We start from the raw sequence: 20039 nt of genomic DNA on the forward strand, positions 1-20039 counted from the left end.
TCTCACTTGGTACATTGCTTAAAGCTATGCTGGTTTCATGTGGTACATGGCTTAAAGCTGTACTGATCTCACTTGGTACATTGCTTAAATCTATGTTGGTCTAATGTGGTACAAGGCCTAAAGCTGTGTTGGTCACATTTGCTACATTGTTTAAAGCTGTGTTGGGCCCACTTGGTATATCACTTAAAGCTATGTTGGTCTCACGTGGTACATCGCTTAAAGCTATGTTGGTCTCACGTGGTACATCGCTTAAAGCTATGTTGGTCTCGCTTGGTATGTTGCTTAAAGCTGTTTTGGGCCCACTTGGTACATTGCTTAAAGCTATGTTCATCTCACTTGGTACATCGCTTAAAGCTATGCTGGTCTCACTTCGTACATTGCTTAAAGCTATGTTGGTCTCAATTAGTACGTTGCTTAAAGGTGTGTTGGTCTCACTTGGTACATCGCTTAAAGCTAAGCTGGTCTCACTTGGTGCACTGATCTCACTACATTGGGTTCACTTAGAACCATAGAGCTGGAAGAGACCTCAAGGGCCATCCAATCCACCCTCTGCTATGCAGGCATAAACAATCAAAGAATCCCTGACAGCTGGTCATCTAACATCTGTTTAAAAACCTACAAAGAAGAAGACTCCACTACACTCCGAGGGAGCATGTTCCACTGTTGAACAGCTCTTACATCAGGAAGTTCTTCGTAATGTTGAGGTGGAACCTCTTTTCCTATAGCTTGCATCTATTGTTCTGTGTTCTATTCTCTGGAGCAGCAGAAAACAAGCTTGCTCCTTCCCCAATGTGACACCCCTTCAAATATTTAAACAGGGCTATCATATCACCACTTAACCTTCTCTTCTCCAGGCTAAACATACCCAGCTCTAAGTCACTCCTCATAAGGCATGGTTTCCAGACCCTTCACCATTTTGATTGCCCTCCTCTGGACACACTCCAGCTTGTCATCCTTTTTGAATTGTAGTGCCTAGATTAGACACAGTATTCCAGGTGAGGCCTGACCAAAGCAGAATAGAGTAGCACTATTACTTGCCTTGATCTATTCTAGACACTGTACTTCTATTGATGCAGCCTAGAATTCCATTTGTTTTTTTAGCTGTCGTATCACACTGTTGACTCAGGTTCAACTTGTGGTCCACTTGGACTCCCTAGATCCCTTTCAGACATAGTCTTGTTAAGCCAGGTGTCCCCCATCCTATTTCTACGCATTTCATTTTTTCGCCCTAAGTGTAGCACTTTTCTAATCTATTAAGGTCGTTTTGAATTTTGATCCTGTCCAAAATGACCTTAATATACTAGATTAGAAAGCTGGCACATCACTTAAAGCTATGTTGGTCCCACTTGGTACATGGTTGGATTGTTTTTGTTTGTTTGATGTGTATTTTATCCAATGAAATAATAATCAATTAATAAATATAATTTTAAATAAATAAATAACACATTGCCATAAAACAATTAAAGCAATGTAAAAACCAGACACATTAAAACCCACAATATCCATCCCATACAAAACCCACAAAGATCATAAACGCATACTTCTCTAATGCCAGGCTCAAGATATAAGAGACATTTTGGGCTGGAGGAAAAAGTGGGGATGGAGGAGGAGGTCAGGTCCTGGGAAAGGAGGACCAAGGCTGCTTCCTTGCAAGTGCTTTGCTGGCTGCCTTCCTTGCAAAGGGATGGGAGGAAAGAAGGTGGCCCTAGTAGAGAGAGGGAGGGAGATGGCTCTGGAGTGGGCAGCCCTGGCCTGCCTTCTTCCCCGCCTCCTTTACGCACAGCCCTCCCTCCCTCCCTTCCCTCCTCTTTTCATGAATGAAAACCAATCGGTATAAATAGACCCGAAGGCTGCCCACGTCAGAGGCAGGGAGGGAGGAGGACTACTTGGACTTCCTTTATTATTTATTTCTTTATTTGTTCCATGCATTGCTCTCCAGACTCACCCTGGATCCCTAGGCGCTGGAGGCAGCTGCAGCAACCACTGCACTTGCAAGACTTGCGCCATGCTGCCTTTGTGCAACACAGTGGGGCTGGGGCTACTGCCCTGGCTGCCCTGCTGCCCATTGTAAGGAGGACGAGGGAACCCACCGAGGGCATCCACTCGGTCCCCAGAGGCTGCTGCTCCTGCCAGGCAGGCATCCCTCCTTTCCTGCCCGGGTAAGCCCCCCCCCCTCCTCAGCCCCTGCCCTTCCTTGGCTTTCTTTCTCGTTGCACATCTGCAGCCTCTTCCCCCAGAAAGTGGGTGCCTCAGGACCAGATCCCCCTCCCTTCTTTGGGGCCAAAACCAGGGCCATCATGTCCTCCTTTTCCCAGGGAACGTCCTCCATTTCAGCCTCCAGTCCAGGGGATCCCCAAACTGTGCCCTTTAAGAGATTTTGGACTTGGAACTGGAATCCAAAATCCCTGAAAGAGTACAGTTTGGGGACCACTGGTATATAGTATTATACCACCCCAAACTATGGCCCTTTAAGAGACTTTGGACCTCAGCTCCCAGAAGCCTCAGCCACGTTGGGCCATAGTCTGGGGATTCTGGGAGCTGGAGTCCAAAATCCCTGAGAGAGAGAGCATAGTTTGGGGACCACTTCTCCAGTCCAAGAGGAATTCCAAAGGATCCTCTCTATTTTTAAGCATGACTTGGTTTATCTTTATATGATTGTTTTAACTTTTGTTTTGTAATGCCCTCCGTTTTTCTTGAAGGTCCTACATTTCTCAGTGCTTTGTCCTCCTTTGTGGTTGTGACATCCTGGTCACCCTGTGTCTGGACTGTGTGCCACACTGCAGAAATAATCTGGGTTTGACCCCACTTTGAACTGCCTTAGTTCAATGCTATATATGGGATGCTGGGTTTGGTAGTTTGTTGTGGCACCAGAGCAGAGCAGAGTGAAACCGAATTGTTTCTGCAGTTGTTTGTGCAGTGTGGATGCAACCCAGCTCCCTTTCCCCAAGTAGATGGGGATGATCCGGCGCATCCATCCTCTGCACAGGTTAGCTTTGTCGAATTTCTCAGAGGGGAGGGATGGGTGGGGGGGCCAAGCAAATTAGAAGTGCCTGTCTGTCTGGCGAAATCTAAAGCAACATCTGGCTCAGGGTGACCAGATGTGTCCTCACTGCAAAGGAGAACAAGGCACCGCAAAATGTAGCACCTCCAAGAAAAAAAGGAGGACATGACCAAGAAAAGTTCACAACACTCCTATAAAGATAAATGCATGCTTCTCATTCATGCTCAGAATGGAGACATTTTGGACATTCGTCCTGGAGAAAAGGTGGAAATGGAGGGCGTGTCCTGGAAAAGGAGGACCTCTGGTCACCCTGCCCTGGCTGCGCCTCCTTGTCTGGCTCCAGGCCTCCTTTTGCCTCTCTGGAGGCAGCTGCTGTAGAGTCTGTTGTGAGTTGCTGTGACAACAACCAGGGGCTGCCCTGACTGGGAGGCATGAGTTCCCAGAAGCCATGAGTGTCTGGGCTGAGGGTGCTCAGCCTCCTGGCTGGTGGCCTTGTCCATTTACAGCAAAAGAGATGACACCTTGGACGATTCACTCTGACAACTTCATGCTATCCTGGACTGTAATACCCTCCCAGAGTCCTTTATAATGAGCATCACTTCAGTGTAAAGGATGTCCTGACTGTTTCATTGTTCTTTATGCATTGGTTTATTTCAGTTAGCTTTAATGAATTGTTGAAACTACTGATAGTGGAAAATAAAAATAAATAGGGGGGTAAGCAAATATAAAACAACAACACACCATTCCAGTAGACTACAGACCTGCCAATTATAATTCCTTCAGGTTTCAGAAGGTGTGGTGGACACGGAGGGAAGGGTGTCTTGCTGCAGATCATGTGTTAACACCCCTGTTAATTTTTGGTGAATCAGGGTCTTGAATGAATGGCCAAGCCATAGCTTGATGCCTTCCAGCTGAACTTTTCTAAACACCTCTCATTTCTTTGGGCGGGACAGGCGAGTTGTGCAGGTGCTGATCTCTCTCATAGGGGAGCCAATGGCCCTGAAAAGCCCTGAGCTTTGACTGCATCTTTCCTCTCATATCTATCATGCAACAAATATTTCAATAGAACCTCCCCCCCCCCCAACACTTTCATTTGCTTGAAATATGTGATGGCATCCCGCCACCTGCATCCCTCTTAAAACAGGGGAAAAAAGCAAGGTAGGCAGTTTGATCCAGTTCTTTTGACCGACTTGGCTTCTGCTGGCCATAACGCAAGCCATGCGGTTAGAAAGCTGGCTTTGCACATCTGTTCTCAGAAATCCGTGAAGTTCTGCATATGGTCATAGGGAGAGCTAGGAGGCGATGCCAGAATATTCTCAGTGACTGACAGTAGCTCACCCGTGGTTTGTTTTCTGTTCCTGGACTTGCTGTTGAACAGCAGCCAAACATGTAGCGCCTATCAAACTGGTAGTGCTGGATAAATGCTAAATGGGACTAGGGCTATTTTTAAAAAAGCAAAGGAAGATTGAAATCTTGTTATGAGATTCGTCCATTCTGTCATGAATGTATGGGACCCCACTAGTAACCATTATGATGTTTACCTTAATTAATCATTGCTAAGTCAGTAATTTGCATGAAACAATTCTAGATGCCTGTTTTCCCTCCTTTGGCCTCTTCACAGAAGGATATTTTGTCTAAACTTCAAATTCCCTTTTTTATTTCTATCTTGGTTTTAAGATGTGAAAACTTCTGGGTTTATGATCCATTTTGTGAGCTATATGCACACAGTATATTCTTTTCAATCTTATTTTATCTCTAGTGCTATTTTTGTGTGCATTAGTACACATTAATACTGTAAATTGGCTTGGATAACTACTTTCCAAGGCCTTTTGAATAATAGCAGTCTTGTGCTTCCATTATTTTCAGAGAACTGATAAATCAAATTTGAAATGTATTCCTATCTAATCCCATATTGATACAGGGTAGAATCATTGATAAAGAGATATTCAGTAGCTTGGAATTTAATTTAATATGTTTTCAAAACCTAAGGAACATATCAACCATTAATGTAATAAAATTAGATAATCAGGTATACAAATGGGCAAGTAACATCCATCAGCTTCCAACTGACTTTGGTCTCAATCCAATTCCTAGTTCCAGATGGAGTAGACCTATCAATGAGAACTTGGCAAATCAGTACTTATCTGAGTTCCATTGATTCAGTGGGCGTGCTCTAGCTGAAATTAACAACTGGATTTAGGGCTTTGCATTTACTGGTTCTACAGTGTGGTCCATGTCTATTTATGAATTTGGCTTAAGTCTTTAAGCTTAGCCTGCTGGCTCTACATGGGAACATAGCATTTGACCATAACCATTATAGCACCCATACAATAAGAGAGAAGCCGTGGTCAAGGCAATATTTAAGTTGATAATCTTCTTTTTAAAATCCAATTATACATTGATATATAATAGAATGTGGCATACTAAAAAAAATAAAGGCTCTGGAACTTCCATAATAATTTTTTATTTGGGGACAATTTCAAATTTCACAATCCCTCCATTCATTTTAAGATTTTTTTTTTCCTGTTGAGGACTGCATTACATAGGACAGCAGGTCTCAACCAGTGGGATATAAAGGTGTCTAGGTGAGAGACAGGTTTTTGTAACAATTCTCCTTTTGTCCTCCTACAAGTATAATGTGCCATCTTTGGACAGACCTACTAGCTATTGATTATCTGTCGGTGACCTTTTGACATGGGAGGAGTAACATGGGACTCTTTGTGGCTGGAATTCTGCTGGATAGTCCTAACAAAGGTTAATTCACTGAATTAGTTGTTGAATAGTGAGTCAACACATAGATAAACCCCATTGATTCAATAGTTATCTTCTAGTTGCAACTAACAGTAGGCCACTATTTGTCCTCATTTCATTTTCCCATGCGCATCCACTTACCATCAATAATAAATATTATTATTACACATTCTCTGGGGTTAGGGGCACAGGATTCCTGTGAATGTAGAAAAACCACAAATAACAAAAACACTATGTTTTTACCTGAGAGAACACCTCTCTAGAAATCTCTTGGTCCTCCAGTGCAATTCTGTGGTCAACATCTGCCAGACATTGACCATAGCATTGCGCTGGAGGAGCTACAAATACCTAGTGGAGTATTCTCTCTAGGGATCCCTCTAGGACCTTCAATGCAACTTTTGGTTAAAGTTGGCCATAGATTTGTGCTGGAGGACCTAGATATTCCTGGAGAGAACCTATTAATAAAATCCATGAATAATTAAATCCGCAAAAGTCAAAACCACAAATGTGGAGGGATGAGTTTATTATTATTTTATTTTCTTATGTCCTGCCTTTCTCCCAATGTAGAGACTCAAGGCGGCAAGTAACTTAATGACTGAAAAAATACAGTAACTTAATGACAGAAAACATTTTTTTTTAATTCTCAGAAAAGGTCATCTTTTTCCTTGTCATAGTGGGACACAGGCTCTTCAGTAAAGTAAGTAATGGGACATAAGATGTCAGAGTGAGGACCCTGGTAGGGCCACTGCTAAAGGAAACAAGGCACTCTCCTATCTTCGTTCTCTGACATCTCCTTCTCCCTCTTTCTCTGCACCTAGCCAGGCTTCCAGAAAAAGAAATCATGACTCTTAAATCTTACAGACTTGGGGAGATGATTCTCACAAGCTGGTAGCAATCATGAGGGCTGCATCTGCACTGCAGAAATAATGCAGTTTAACACCACTTAAATTGCCATGGCTCAGTGCTATGAAATCCTGGCATCTGTAGTTTTATGACATATTTAGCTCTTCTAGTAATCACTGTTCAACAATGGAACACACTCCCTTGGAGTCTCCTCCTTTGGAGTTTTTTAAACAGAGGCTGGATGGCCATCTGTCAGGAGTGCTTTGATTGTGAGTTCCTGCATGGCATAGGGGTTGGAGGATTCTATGATACTCTGTCAGAGCACTGTGGTGCCACAGCAAACTACAAATCCCATGATTCCATAGAATCATAGAATAATAGAGTTGGAAGAGAATGTCGAACAGCCCTTACAGTCAGGAAGTTCCTCCTAATGTTGAGGTGGAATCTCTGTCCCTGTAGTTTGCATCCATTGCTCTAGGTCCTAGTCTCTGGAGCAGCAACAAACAGCAACTAGCTCCCTCCTCAATATGACATCCTTTCAAATATTTAAACAGAGCTATCATATCACCTCTTAACCTTCCCTTCTTCAGGTTAAACATCCCCAGCTCCCTAAGTTGTTCCTCATAGGGCATGGTTTCCAGGCCCTTCACCATTTTAGTCGCCCTCCTTTGGACACGCTCCAGTTTCTCCACATCCTTTTAAAATTGTGGTGCCCAGAACTGGACACAGTATTCCAGGTGGGGCCTGACCAGAGCAGAATAGAGTGGCACTATTACTTCCCTTGATCTAGACACTATACTTCTATCGATGCAGCCTAAAATCACATTGGCCTTGTTAGCTGCTGCATCACACTGTTAACATGTTCAACTTGTGGTCCACTTGGATTCCCAGATCCCTTTCACATGTAGTTTCATTCAGCCAGGTGTCCCCCATCCTATATCTGTGCATTTCATTTTTCCACCCTAAATGCAGTACCGTACATTTTTCTGTGTTGAATTTCATTTTCTTAGTTTTGACCCAGCTTTCTAGTCTATTCAGGTCATTTTGAATTTTGGTCCTGTCTTCAGGGGTATTAGGTGTCATCTGCAAATTTGATAAGTAACCCCCCCCAATTCTGTCATCCAAGTCATTGATAAAGATGTTGAATGGCACTGGGCCCAGGGCAGAGCCCTGTGGGACCCCACTGGTCACTTCTCTCCAGGATTGAAAGGAGCCATTGTTGAGGACCCTTTGGGTTCTGCCAGTCAACCAATTACAAAACCATGTAACAGTTACTTTGTCTAGTCCACATTTCACTAGCTTGTTTGCAAGAATGTCATGTGGAACCCTGTCAAGGGCCTTACTGAAATCAAGATATACTATATCCACAGCATTCCTTTCATCTACCAAGCTGGTAATTTTATCAAAGAAAGACATTAGATTTGTCTGGCATGACTTGTTTCTCTAAAACCCATGTTGACTTTTTGTGATTATGGAATTGTCTTCTAGATGTTCACATATTCTCTGTTTAATGATTTGCTCTAGAATCTTTCCTGGTATAGATGTCAGACTAACTGGACGATAATTATTGGGATCCTCTTTTTTTCCCTTTTTGAAGATGGGACAACGTTTGCCCTCCTCCAGTCTGCTGCATTGAACCATTGCAGTTAAAGCAGTGTCAAACTATGTAAGGAAATGCCCCTTCCTCCACAAAAAAACTGGTTTTGCCAGTGGTGGAAGTACAGCAAGGTTGAACGAGCAACAACAACAACAACAACAAATCTGTGCTATGCACAAAAAGAAGAGGACAATAGCATTTCAACTCTGAAATGAATAATCTGTATAAGCACTAGAACAGGATGGACAAGTGATGACCTTCTGAAACTGTTAGACTTACTCTATCAGCCCTAACCCACATACCCAGGGATTATGATGGGAGCTGTTGTCCCAACATCTGGAGGTTGTGTGTTAAGAGGAATGTTTTCATAACTTTAATTTATACTGTATGCCAGAATATTTGTACAATCAAGCTGTCATTGACCTCAGTGACAGTATGGGCTGTTTAAGAATGTTTACATTGGACAGTTGAGTTGATTCATATGGGAGGAGAATATTTTACAACTGTGGTCAAATGTGTGCTCAAAGAGAGAAAGAGGCCAGTTTGGAGGGGACTAAAAAGAGGTTAGGGTGGGATTCGTGGCCCTAGAGAATCAGAAAACATAGTCACAGTAGGATTTTCATTGTGCTTTATATTCTGCAGCTGTGTTACATTGTTATTGTTCTTACATGAAATACCATTAAATGTGTATGGTACTTCACAGAGTAACAGAAGAAATATGTACTCCCTAAGGAGCTTACAGATTGCATTTTGTCAGTGGTGGACAAAACAGAGGGAAGGGGAGAAGCAAGATTAATAGAAAATGAATGTATGTGTGTTACATGTAATATAAGTTTTGACTTAGAATGAAAACTAAGGTATTGGGTGAAAGGTTTAATTGGAAATTGTTTCTGTATGTGTGTGTTTTAGCTAGCCTGGATGCTTGGAGTTAAAGTCCAAAAAGGAACTTTTCCAAGCTCTGTACTAGTAAAACAGAGAAGTAGAGATCAAAGGTATAGATCAGTGATGGCGAACCTATGGCACGTGTGCCAGAGGTGGCACTCAGAGCCCTCTCTGTGGGCACACATGCTGTCCCCCTAGCACAGAGTTTGCCAGATTTTCTTACTAGAAAGCCAGAGGGATGTGACACTTTGCCATAAATAAGTGGGGTCTGGGTTGCAGTTTAGGCACTCAGCCTGTAAAAGGTTCACCATCACTGGTATAGATGCATTAAGTCTGTAGAATCCATATCAGTATTGTATCTTTCTTTCGGTTAGTCTCAAAGGGGCTACGAGATCTCTACATAGAAGCAGAGAAGTTGACTCTGTCTTCATCAGCTGCAGCTCAAGCAGAGACACGTTATGCATATCTCTAAGAATGAGGAAATTGCTAAAGCTCATTTGCTTCAGAGTCATAGGATAGTATGCAAGTGGCCATTGCCAGCTGCAACCAAGTAAAGCCTCCTGTGCAACGCTCCTGTAGCAGGGCTAGCCCTACCATGAGCTTCAATGAGATAGTTGCCTTGAGATGCAGAACTCCATAAGCTACATGTTCACCACTCCCCACTATGGCAGGGCCTTTTGCTGTCAAAAGATGTCACTATTCTGCACAGTTTTCCAAAGCTGGGAACTTCCTGCTTCTCTCCAAGAAGAGAGAAGTGGCAGTGGCTGCAATCCCTATCAGCAGCTGTCTTTCCTCTAGAGTTGGTTGCTTCCTAAATGCCTGGCTCTATGGTTTCTCAGAGCTAGCTGTATGGAAGGAGCAAGGTTGACCAGGAAAACAGCCTGTGTTGAGGAGCAGATAATTTCCCAAGTGAACCCTGTTGTTTCCCTAGAACCAGGATATTCAAGCGTTGTGGCTTCTGTTGCCTCCCCCTTCACAGGGGGCAGGCACTCTGTCTTGCCACCACAGCTGCATTCTTCTGTACTTGGAAACTTAAAAATGTGTTGACTGATTCATTGGCTGTATACTAGTTGGTGCAATTAGATTTAGCTCAACAGCACAAAAGAGCCAAGTGGTGGGAAATAGGGCCTTTTCAGGGTTTGAGCACGCTGGTTCAAACCAGACACAGCATAATGTTGGTTTTCTACAGACGGTTTACTACAAAAAATCTAGAAGCACTCTGTTTTCATTTATTTTCAGTACAAACACAGAAATCAGCTTCAATCAAAATAAACTCAGCACTTACTGTTGTGTTGATAAGCTTTAGACCTAATTAGACTCCCACTGCAGAAGCTGTTGAAGAGCAAAATCCAGAATTTGTGCTGTGGATGGAATCCAAAGCCCTGCCACCTTTCCCCTGTCTTGCTTTCCAATACCATGATAATTAACCCTTTTGCTCAGACCACAATTAATCTAATCCAGCATTCTGTTTCCAGGAACCAGCCACTCTTTCTTTGTAAGCCTATAAGCAAGGCACAAACTGGATGACTTTCCCATATTTTTGCTTCCTAACAATCATCATTCAACAATACACTGGTTGGGGGGACTCTGAGAATGGTAGCCCCACAAGTAACTTTTCTAAATATTGGGTTATGACAAGTGTAGGAGGAGGAGAAAATTCTTGATTGGCTTCAGTTTTAATTACAGCCTTTTCCTTTGTCAATGTGTCTAGTGCTGATGTCCTTGGTGTCAAGCATCTGTGTATATCTAAGGCCACATCCTAATCAATGTCTTTCTTCTCATAAAAATAAGATGATTTTACACCTGAGAGGGGTTGCTAACTTGTACAGAAGTACCTCAGCCTGTAACATTTCAGGTACAGCTGTGCAGCTGGTACAGTTGGCCCTCCATATCCAAGGATTCAACCATCCACAGTTTGAAAATATTTAAAATACATATAAATTCCAAAAAGCACACCTTAATTTTGCCATTTGATATAAGGGATGCTATTTTACTGTTCCACTGTGTTTAATGGGATTTGATTATCCACAGATTTTGTTATCCATGGGGGATCCTGGAAGCAAACCTCAGTGGATACCAAGGGCCCACTGTATTAAATGCTGTGCCTTCTCTTATTCAGCATGTTTTGACATTGCATTATATTAATCAAATAGGCTGTATAACATGAGAGTAGTTGGCCTCCATCTTTCTATGTTCCCTCAAAGGTGCTATAAGTTCTCTCTAAAAAACTAGTTTCTTTTTATTTCTTATTCTTATTTCTTCTCCTCAAAAACAAACAAATCAATCTCTACTTCTCTCATACTCTCCTTATACCCCTGCTCACTTTTCTCTCTTTTTCTGTCCTTGTAGCTAGGGTGATATTATGGATCATTACCTTGGGAAGAATCTCCTCAGGAGATATTTCTTTCTAGAGATTATATCTTTCAGAGAAGTGTTTCATCTGATGACAGCTCTGGCATGCCTGAAGCTTTATTACCCTCCCCTGACTCTGGCAAAGTGGTGACTAGAGCAGAGGGGAAGTTCAAGCTGACAGAGAGTCTGGTATGCCTGGAGGACGGAGAGGACATTCACATGGTTTCTACCATTACATATTTACCAGCAGTCATCCCAAATTAGATCTTGGAAAGTGATGATCCTTAAGGTGAGCACAGGAGCTTTCTTGGTTGTTGTCAGTCAAGTGTTACATTCCAACTTTTGCACCTGGATAAGAATGAATGTCACCAAGGGAACTGCAGCCTCTTCCTATGAGGAGTGCCATAGGGAGCTGCATTTGCTTAACATGGAGAAGAGAAGGTTAAGAGGTGATATGATAGCCTTGTTTCAGTATTTGAAAGGATGTCATATTGAAGATGGAGCAAGTGTGTTTTCGGCAGCTCCAGAGAATAGGACCCAGAGCAATGGATTCAAACTACAGGAAAAGAGATTCCACCTCAACATTAAGAAGAACTTCCTGAGAGTAAGAGCTGTTTAACAGTGGAATACATTGCCTTGGAATATGGTGGAGTCACCTTCTTTGGAGCTTTTAAAGAGAAGCTGGATGGCCATCTATCAGGCGTGCTTGATTGTGAGTTCTTGCATGGCAGGGACTTGGATGGGATGGCTCTTGTTGTCTCTTCCAACTCTAGGATTCTATTATTCTACCTTCTAATCAAGATGAGTGCTCCACTGCCTCCTCCAAGAATAACTGACCCTGGGTTGAAAGGTAGAGAGTAATCTTCCTCCCCTCCTTTCTTGCATTATTCTTGCAATCCAACTTTTTCTCCATCTGAAAGAGGCTGGTTTACATGGCACAAGCCCCACACCCATCTATTTTAAAAGGCACCAAACTGTAAGGGTGGGAGCCATTTTGAAACACTCATCAGCACCTTATATCTCTAAGAGATGTATGTTTTCTGCTACCAGTAAAAAGAGGCCAAGCAAATAGTGACCAAAACTTCTCTGAACCAGACATTTAGAAACACCCCATTCATGTTAGGAGAACATGGACTCAGATTCAGTCTTTGTCCTTGTATCTTATTGCATGGAGAGGGAACTGTCGGAGGAGGAATAGGATACCACTTTCTCTATGAGACTCTGGCTCCTCCCCCTGGCATTTGCTGACCCCTGAGGGTGCCTTTTGGGGCCGCCAGAGGCCGGCAAATGGGCCGTGGAGGACGGCGTGCTGTCCTCCGCAGTTTGCCGGCCCCTGAGGGTCCCTTTTGGGGCCACCAGAGGCCGGCAAACAGGCTGTGGAGGACGGGGCGCTGTCCTCCGCAGTTTTCTGGCCCCTGAGGGTCCCTTTTGGGGCAGCAGAGGCCAGAAAATGGGCTGTGGAGGATGGGGCGCTGTCCTCTGCAGTTTGCCGGTCCCTGAGGGTCCCTTTTGGGGCGCCAGAGGCCGGCAAATGGGCCGTGGAGGACAGCGCACTGTTCTCCGCAGTTTGCCGGCACGCCACCATCCTTGGCTCCTCCACAGCCCTTCCAGCCCCAGATCTCTCTCAGGAGGGAGATCTGGGGCTGCAGGGGCCACGACGGAGCCCAGGACCCGGCACGCTGCCATCCTTAGCTCCTTAACAACCCTTCCAGCCCCAGATCTCTCCGGAGGGAGGTCTGGGGCTGGAAGGGTCACGACAGAGCCCAGGACCCGGCACACCGCCACTACTCAGGGGCCTTTCCCTGCCCCCAGCTGTGTTTCTGGAGACGGAGGCTGGGAAAGGTCTCTGGGGAGGAGCAACTGGCACGCGCCGGTCGCTCCGCCTCCCCCCCGACCTTTTCCCAGCCTCCATTTGTCTCCAATAGGCAACTGAAGGCCGGGAAAAGGCTGGGAGAAGGAGCCAGACGCGCACACCTCTGGCTCCTTCTCTCCAGCACCATTTTCTGCCTTCCCGCTGTCTCTCGGAGACATTGGGAGGTCCAAAAATGGTGGGGAGAAGGAGGAATGGGCACACGAGTGCCTGTTTCTCCTTGCCCCAGTGCCCGTGCCCGGCGAAACGGCCCGGAGTGCCACTTCCGGCACACGTGGCATAGGTTCTCCATCATGGCATTAGAAGTTAGGTATTTTCTCCTGCACCAAAGCATCTTTTGGTGCTCCAACAGATAGTCAGATAGTTCAGCTTTTGTCTATCTTGGACTTGCCATCAGCAGTCATAATGTGTGTAGTTAATTCTGGTCTGACCCTGTCTTTCTCAACTGGGTTTGTACTGTTTTATTTTATACATTTCTGACTGTCCTACTTGACCGGCTTGAAGAGGATCAGTTCCCCTGCTGGGCACTTATACAAAGCTTCTAATTCTTGCCTGTCAGTGAGAGGAAAGAGCAACCCGCATCAGGCTGTCCAGGATGTTGTCTCCTTGCCTGATGAAAATTCACAAGTGAATCTAATGTTTCTTTTCTTTCCAAGGTTGAATTTGGAGAGGCCAGTCTTTACTGGCTTGGTGGAGAATATGAAAACACCAGAACCATTTCAGGGTGATCTGAGTAGATGTTCAAAGATCCATGATTTCTTGAGATAATACTTTTGGGACAGTGGTGTGCAAGTCTCCACTTTCATTAGGCCTTACTGGCTGAGGTCCCAGAGTGTGTTGCAGATGAGGATAAATACCAGTTCAAAGAGGGGAAGAAGTTATTTTAAAATGGTGTTTAGAGTAGTAGACCTCCAGAATTCCCCATTCCTAATTCTGCAAAGCTATTGTGGGTTGCCATTTGACCTCTGAGATCAGTAACATTTCTTGGCCTCTTAACAAAATGTAGGCTTTTTATATACTGGCAGAACTTATACCTGTCCTGAAGTGTGGGCTGTGTGTAGTAGCAGAAACTCACTTTTTTTCTGTCAGATTATTTTAGTATTATTGTTCTGGTTTGCTTCCTCTTCTTTTCTAATTTTAATTTTAAGTAGTAGTTGAGCAGCAGAAAGTCATTCTTCAAGAAAAAAGAAAATTAGGCATTAAATGGGCCTCAAATTTTTATAGTCAGTTTTAGAAAATGAAACAATATACTTTAAAGCAAATAAATAGCAGTAAGGTATTTAACTGTATAAATAGTCAGTGCTTTTGACTTGCAGTAATTTTATCTCCATGTAGTAATAAGCCCTTGACATTTTCCATTCTTACTATTTTCCATCATTCAATTTTGATCTGTTCCCCTCTCTTGCTTCTGCCTACTGCTTTTTAAAAACAATCCAGTAAATGCTTTGGAAGAGTAACCTTATAGGTTCTGACTATGACACTGTATCTTTCTGTCTGGTAAATTTTTTAAAAGCCCAGTTGTTTGATCACATCTAATCTAGTTCTTTGGGAAAACAACCTGTCTTTTGTCCTAGTTACTAATACCAGTTTAAGTGCTTCTGCATCTGTTGGGAATAGGAGGGAGTTGAGTTCAGAATTTTTTAACACACTTGGAATGTATCCAGGCTGACAGTTTGCACTCATAGTTTGTGACATCACCTTATGCAAACAAAGAAGAATCTGCTTGAGTCTTCACATTCCCAGGGTCAACCATAACAACAATAACAAAGATTTGTGCTATGGTTTCAAGTGATCAGAGCATATAATAATACATGTTGTCTGTTTAAGGGGTATTAATCATGTAGCCCATCAGTTGTTATTGGGTTGCAACCCCCAACATTCCTCACCATTAGCTATGCTGCCTAGTACTGATAGGAGTTGCGGTTAAATGATTTTGGTAGTTTTCTCCTAACTATGGGAAAAAATGAATATTTTTCTCCAGTATTCTCCCCATATCCAAACATCCCAAACTGTTGTGAAGGAATTATTCTGTGTTTTGTTGTTTTGTTTTATGCAAAAGCCAGTGTTTTCTGAGCAGAAAACCAATTTTCCTCTCAGAAAGTTGTTTTTTACCTGTATAAATCCACTGGTTTTTCTCTGCAAAATAATTTATCCACAATACTTTGGACGTTCTGATACCAAGAGACAATTGCACAGAATTCTAACTAGTCTATTTTTTCTCCTTGTGTATATGCAGGAGTGTGTGTGTGAGAGTACGAGGGTCCTTACTGTTGAGATCGTGGTTTTTATATTGGAAATTAATAATTGTGAATATTTTTTCTATCCCTAATCTGGAGGGCTGCACAATTCCTGATTCCATTGACTTGGTTGTAATCATTACAACAGGAAGGGACTTTACAGACCTAATCATAGTCTTCCAGTGTGAATGCCCCTTTCTCTTCCTGAATACCTTTTCCTCACTAGGGAGGTGGTTAAGAGCTTCAGGGTAGACATTTATAGGAGAGCGTTGTTAGTAAAGGAAATTTAATTTGTGATTTTTGACAAGCTGATAATTTAACAAAAAGTATTGTTGCCATAATATATGTCTCTCTTTCTGTGAGTGTATATACACTCATCCCTCTATATTTGTGGCTTTGATATTTGCAGATTTGATTATTCATGGATTTGATTAATATGTTCTCTCTAGGAATATCTAGGTCCTCCAATGCAACCCTATGGTCAACCTTACCTAAACGTTGCACTGAAAGATGTAGCGATTCCTAGAGAAAATACTCTACTAGGCATTTGTAGCTCCTCCAGTGCAGTTCTGTGGTTATTGTCTGTCGGACGTTGACCATACAGTTGCACTGGAGGACCTAGAGATTCCTACAGAAGTGTTCGCTTAGGTAAAAACATGGTGTTTTTGTTATTTGCGTTTTTTTCCATATTCACAGGGTTCTTGTGCCCCTAACCCTAGTGAATATGGAGGGACAATTGTATTTACAACTGCTTTATAGGGATATTTTATGTCTTGCTGCACTTGGCATAAATCAGTCTGACAGCAACCAGAACACTGAAAGCTGCTAAACGTAATTTACATGTTGTTTGTGGGGTTTTTTGGGCTATGTGGCCATGTTCTGGAAGAGTTTATTCCTGATGTTTCTCCAGGATCTGTGGCTAGCATCTTCAGATGTCAGCCATAAATGCTGGCGAAACATCAGGAATAAACTCTTCCAGAACATGGCCACATAGCCTGAAAAACCCGCAAAAAATGTGGATGTCGGCTGTGAAAGCCTTTGTAATTTACATACATTACATATTATTGTTATTAAGGAGACAACACAACATAGAATAATAATAATAATTATTATTATTATTATTCTATGTTGTGTTGTCTCCTTAATAACAATATTATTATTATTATTATTATTATTATTATTATTTATATTTCCTGCTTCTCCTTGCGGATAGAGGTGGGATTACATCAATAAAATAGTAAAATACAAGTATAAAAATACAGATAATAAAACACTAACAATATAATTTTAAATTAAAACATCATCTGAACAACCAGAAACATCCAAAAACTTATCGTTATAATCAAAGTAGAGCATTTTATCTTAAAATCTCCTATAAGGTCAGGAAGAGATCCGTCTTAAGAGCCTTCTTAAAGGCATCTAAGGTGGTAATAAGACGAAACACTTCCGGTAAGCTATTCCATAATTTGGGGGCTGCAGCCATAAGTGATCTATGAGAAGTTGTCGTTAGCCTGGACTTACAGTGTTCTAATAAATTCTTCCCTGATACTCTGAGAGTGCGAGGCGGATTGAGTAGGGAGAGGCGTTCCTTCAAGTAACTTGGGCCCAAGCCATGCAGGGCTTTAAAGGTAATAACCAACACTTTGTGCTGTGCCCGGAAGCTAATCGGCAGCCAGTGAAGTGATTTCAACACAGGTGTTATACAGTATGGTCCGACCTCGGTGTTCCTGTGACCAGTCTGGCTGCCGCATCTTGAACCAATGGAAGCTTCCGAACTTGATGCAAAGTTAGCCCCATGTAGAGAGCATTACAGAAATCCAAACGAGAGATTACCAGTGCATGTACCACTGCTTCAAGGTCCTTTTTGTCCAGGTAGGGACACAGTTGGTGTATCAACTGAAGTTGGTAGCAAGCACTCCTGGCCATCACATTTACTTAAGATTACAACTGTAGACATATATCTAGGAGTACTCCCAAACTGCGAACTTCGTCTTTTAGGGGAAATGTGACCCTGTCCAGGACTGGTTAACAAAGCTCCATCCCCAGATTTGGGGTACCTATCGCAAGTACCTCCGTTTTCTCTGGATTCAACTTGAGTTTGTTTTCCCTCATTGAGCCCATTACCGATTCCAGGCAAGCATTCAGAGGAGAAATGCCATCCTTAGTCAGTGCAGCAGTCGGAGACATAGAGAAATAGATTTGGATGTCGTCAGCGTACTGATAACACCGCGCCCTGTGTCTCCGGATGATCTCTCCCAGCGGCTTCATGTAAATATTAAACAGCATTGGGGACAGAATCACACCCTCTTGGACAAATAACTGTCCCCAAGCGACACCATCTGCAATCTTCCCAAGAGGTAGGACCTGAGCCACTGCAAAGCAGTGCCCCCGATACCTAATTCCCTCAGGCGTTCCAGAAGGATACCGTGGTCAATGGCATCGAAGGCCGCTGAGATGTCCAAGAGCACCAACAGGGTCACACTTTCCCTGTCGATGCCCAGACAGAGATCATTGACTCAGACGACCATGGCCATTTCAACTCCGTATCCCGTCCTAAAGCTGGTTTGAAATCGGTCCAGATAATCGGCTTCATCCAAGACAATGGGGAGCTGGAAGGCAACTGCCCTCTCGATCACCTTGCCCAAAAATAGTAATAGAGAGACCGGTCTATAATTGGTCCTCACCAGGGGATCCAGGGAGGGTTTTTTTTAAAGCGGTCTTACTATTGCTTGTTTTAGTTTAGATGTAAACATTCCCTCCCTGAGGGATGCATTTATTATGCGTTGTAATAATATTTTCATTGCATCCTCTCCCTGGACAGTCAACCACGATGGGCAAGGATCGAGGGGGCACTTTGTCCTCCTTACACTTCCAAGAATCTTGTCCACTTCATCGGTATTTACAAACTCAAAATGATCCAGTCTAACGTGGTCCACAGAGTTGCTGGACACCTCTCTTTCTGTTTCTGTTATAATGCTCATAATGGTTCAGATATCTAGAAGAGATTGATGTAATAATTTCCCCCCAAATAATTATGAGCATTAATGCAAACGAATTTGTTTCCAAAAATTGTGGGCATTAATGAGGAACCACCAAAAATGGGGTCATCCAGTATTTTCTTGCTAATAGAACCCACCAGTGGTATTTTGTGGTCTCTGCCATGTGGCCCTCTAGATATTGTTGGACTATAACTCTCAGCAGCCCTAACTAGCATAACCAGTTGTGTGGAAAGCTATCCAACAATATCTGAAAGGCAACATGATTCCAACCTCTGCCTTATACCTTTTCCCTACTCTTGGAAGTGATCACATTCCTATATCAAGTCATGCACTGCATCAAATTTATTTGGATACAAGAGTGCAAATTCAGTGATTTTTGGGTGGGTAAGGATGAGTACGTTTTAAGCAAATGCAAAAACTGTACAGGTGGAAATGCATATATTTGAAACTCACATGAAGACTGGGATACAACATGATGTAGCCAGACAGAAAAAAAAACACCTTTCTTCATAATAGTATTGGCCAAATTGCTGCTGTGTTTTAACATAATCTGGTTTTATCCAGCTCACATTTGCTGGCAAGTTGTTAAACTACGTTTCTCCATCAAAAGCAAAACACTTGTTCTGTTTTGGGTTTTTCTGTTTAGTACATACATTTTATTATTATTTCATCTGATTACATAATAGATTGATCTGATGCTTAAATTAGCAACTGGCTTGTTGATGTCTTTGTATCTGTGACATTGCAAGCCAAAATCCCTGCAAGCTTCAGCCTTCCCCCCTCCTCTGCCACTGTCCACTTTTAATCATTTTTCTGCCTGTGTTCTTATGCTTCCATTTTATAAGCTGATCTACTGAATCTGCCAGCTGTTGATTGTATAATTCTGTGCCATAGTTTGGAAGCACTCAATGCTTTAATCAGGTGGCTGCTTTAAAAAATCCAGATGAAAGATTTTCTTTTTGCTCCCCCCCCCCCCCCCTTTATGCTGTTTTAAAATTGCAATGCAGCCAGGGCTGTCCCAAAATATTTTGCTACCTGAGATAGGAATCCCATCCCAGCTACACATTCCAAGTACAAAAGTCAATGAACCTGGGTGAAGGGCATCATCATGTACCTGAGGACCCAGGCTGGTACAGATCTTGGAAAAAGCTGCTTGTTTCAATCGGCAACTAACAAGAGTCCAACAGCTAGCATGGCACATTTTAGTCCCCCAAAATTAACTTTTCCAAGCTCTGGACTAGCCTGGTGGCACAGGACAGACCCTGTGGCACACACACCTTCCTCACTATGCTGACCTTTAGTGCAACTAGACTGAGCTAGACCTGACCACTGAGCTAGAGGATAGATCTAGCAGTGGCTAAAAAGCATACTGTACTTGTTAAATGGAGCTTCCGTGTTCAGAAGCAGTATACTGTTGAAGATCAGGTGCTGCGAGGAAAACAGCAATAGGAGAAAGGTATTGCTCTCATAACCTGCTTATGAACTTCCTAGAAGTGTCACCCTGGAA

The 20039-nt window shown here is 42.9% G+C and overlaps 1 protein-coding gene across 4 annotated transcripts in view; it reads left to right on the forward strand.

Annotated features, from left to right (window-relative positions):
• Positions 1–2105: 2105 nt before the first annotated feature.
• LOC149318841 (rho-related BTB domain-containing protein 1-like) overlaps positions 2106–20039 on the forward strand; it is a 75228-nt gene continuing 57294 nt past the window's right edge. For 3 of the 4 annotated variants that reach the window (XM_089510541.1, XM_089510544.1, XM_089510543.1), the window contains exon 1: positions 2106–2159. The gene's annotated coding sequence lies outside the window, so the exon portion shown is untranslated. Of the gene's footprint in view, positions 2160–11635; positions 11716–20039 lie in introns of those variants that run through there. The other variant, XM_089510542.1, reaches the window with a different exon arrangement.

This window comes from Sceloporus occidentalis, unplaced genomic scaffold (genome assembly GCF_023333645.1).
Source record: "Sceloporus occidentalis isolate IW3139 unplaced genomic scaffold, rSceOcc1.0.p SCAF_2, whole genome shotgun sequence".
Classification (NCBI taxonomy): domain Eukaryota; kingdom Metazoa; phylum Chordata; class Lepidosauria; order Squamata; family Phrynosomatidae; genus Sceloporus; species Sceloporus occidentalis.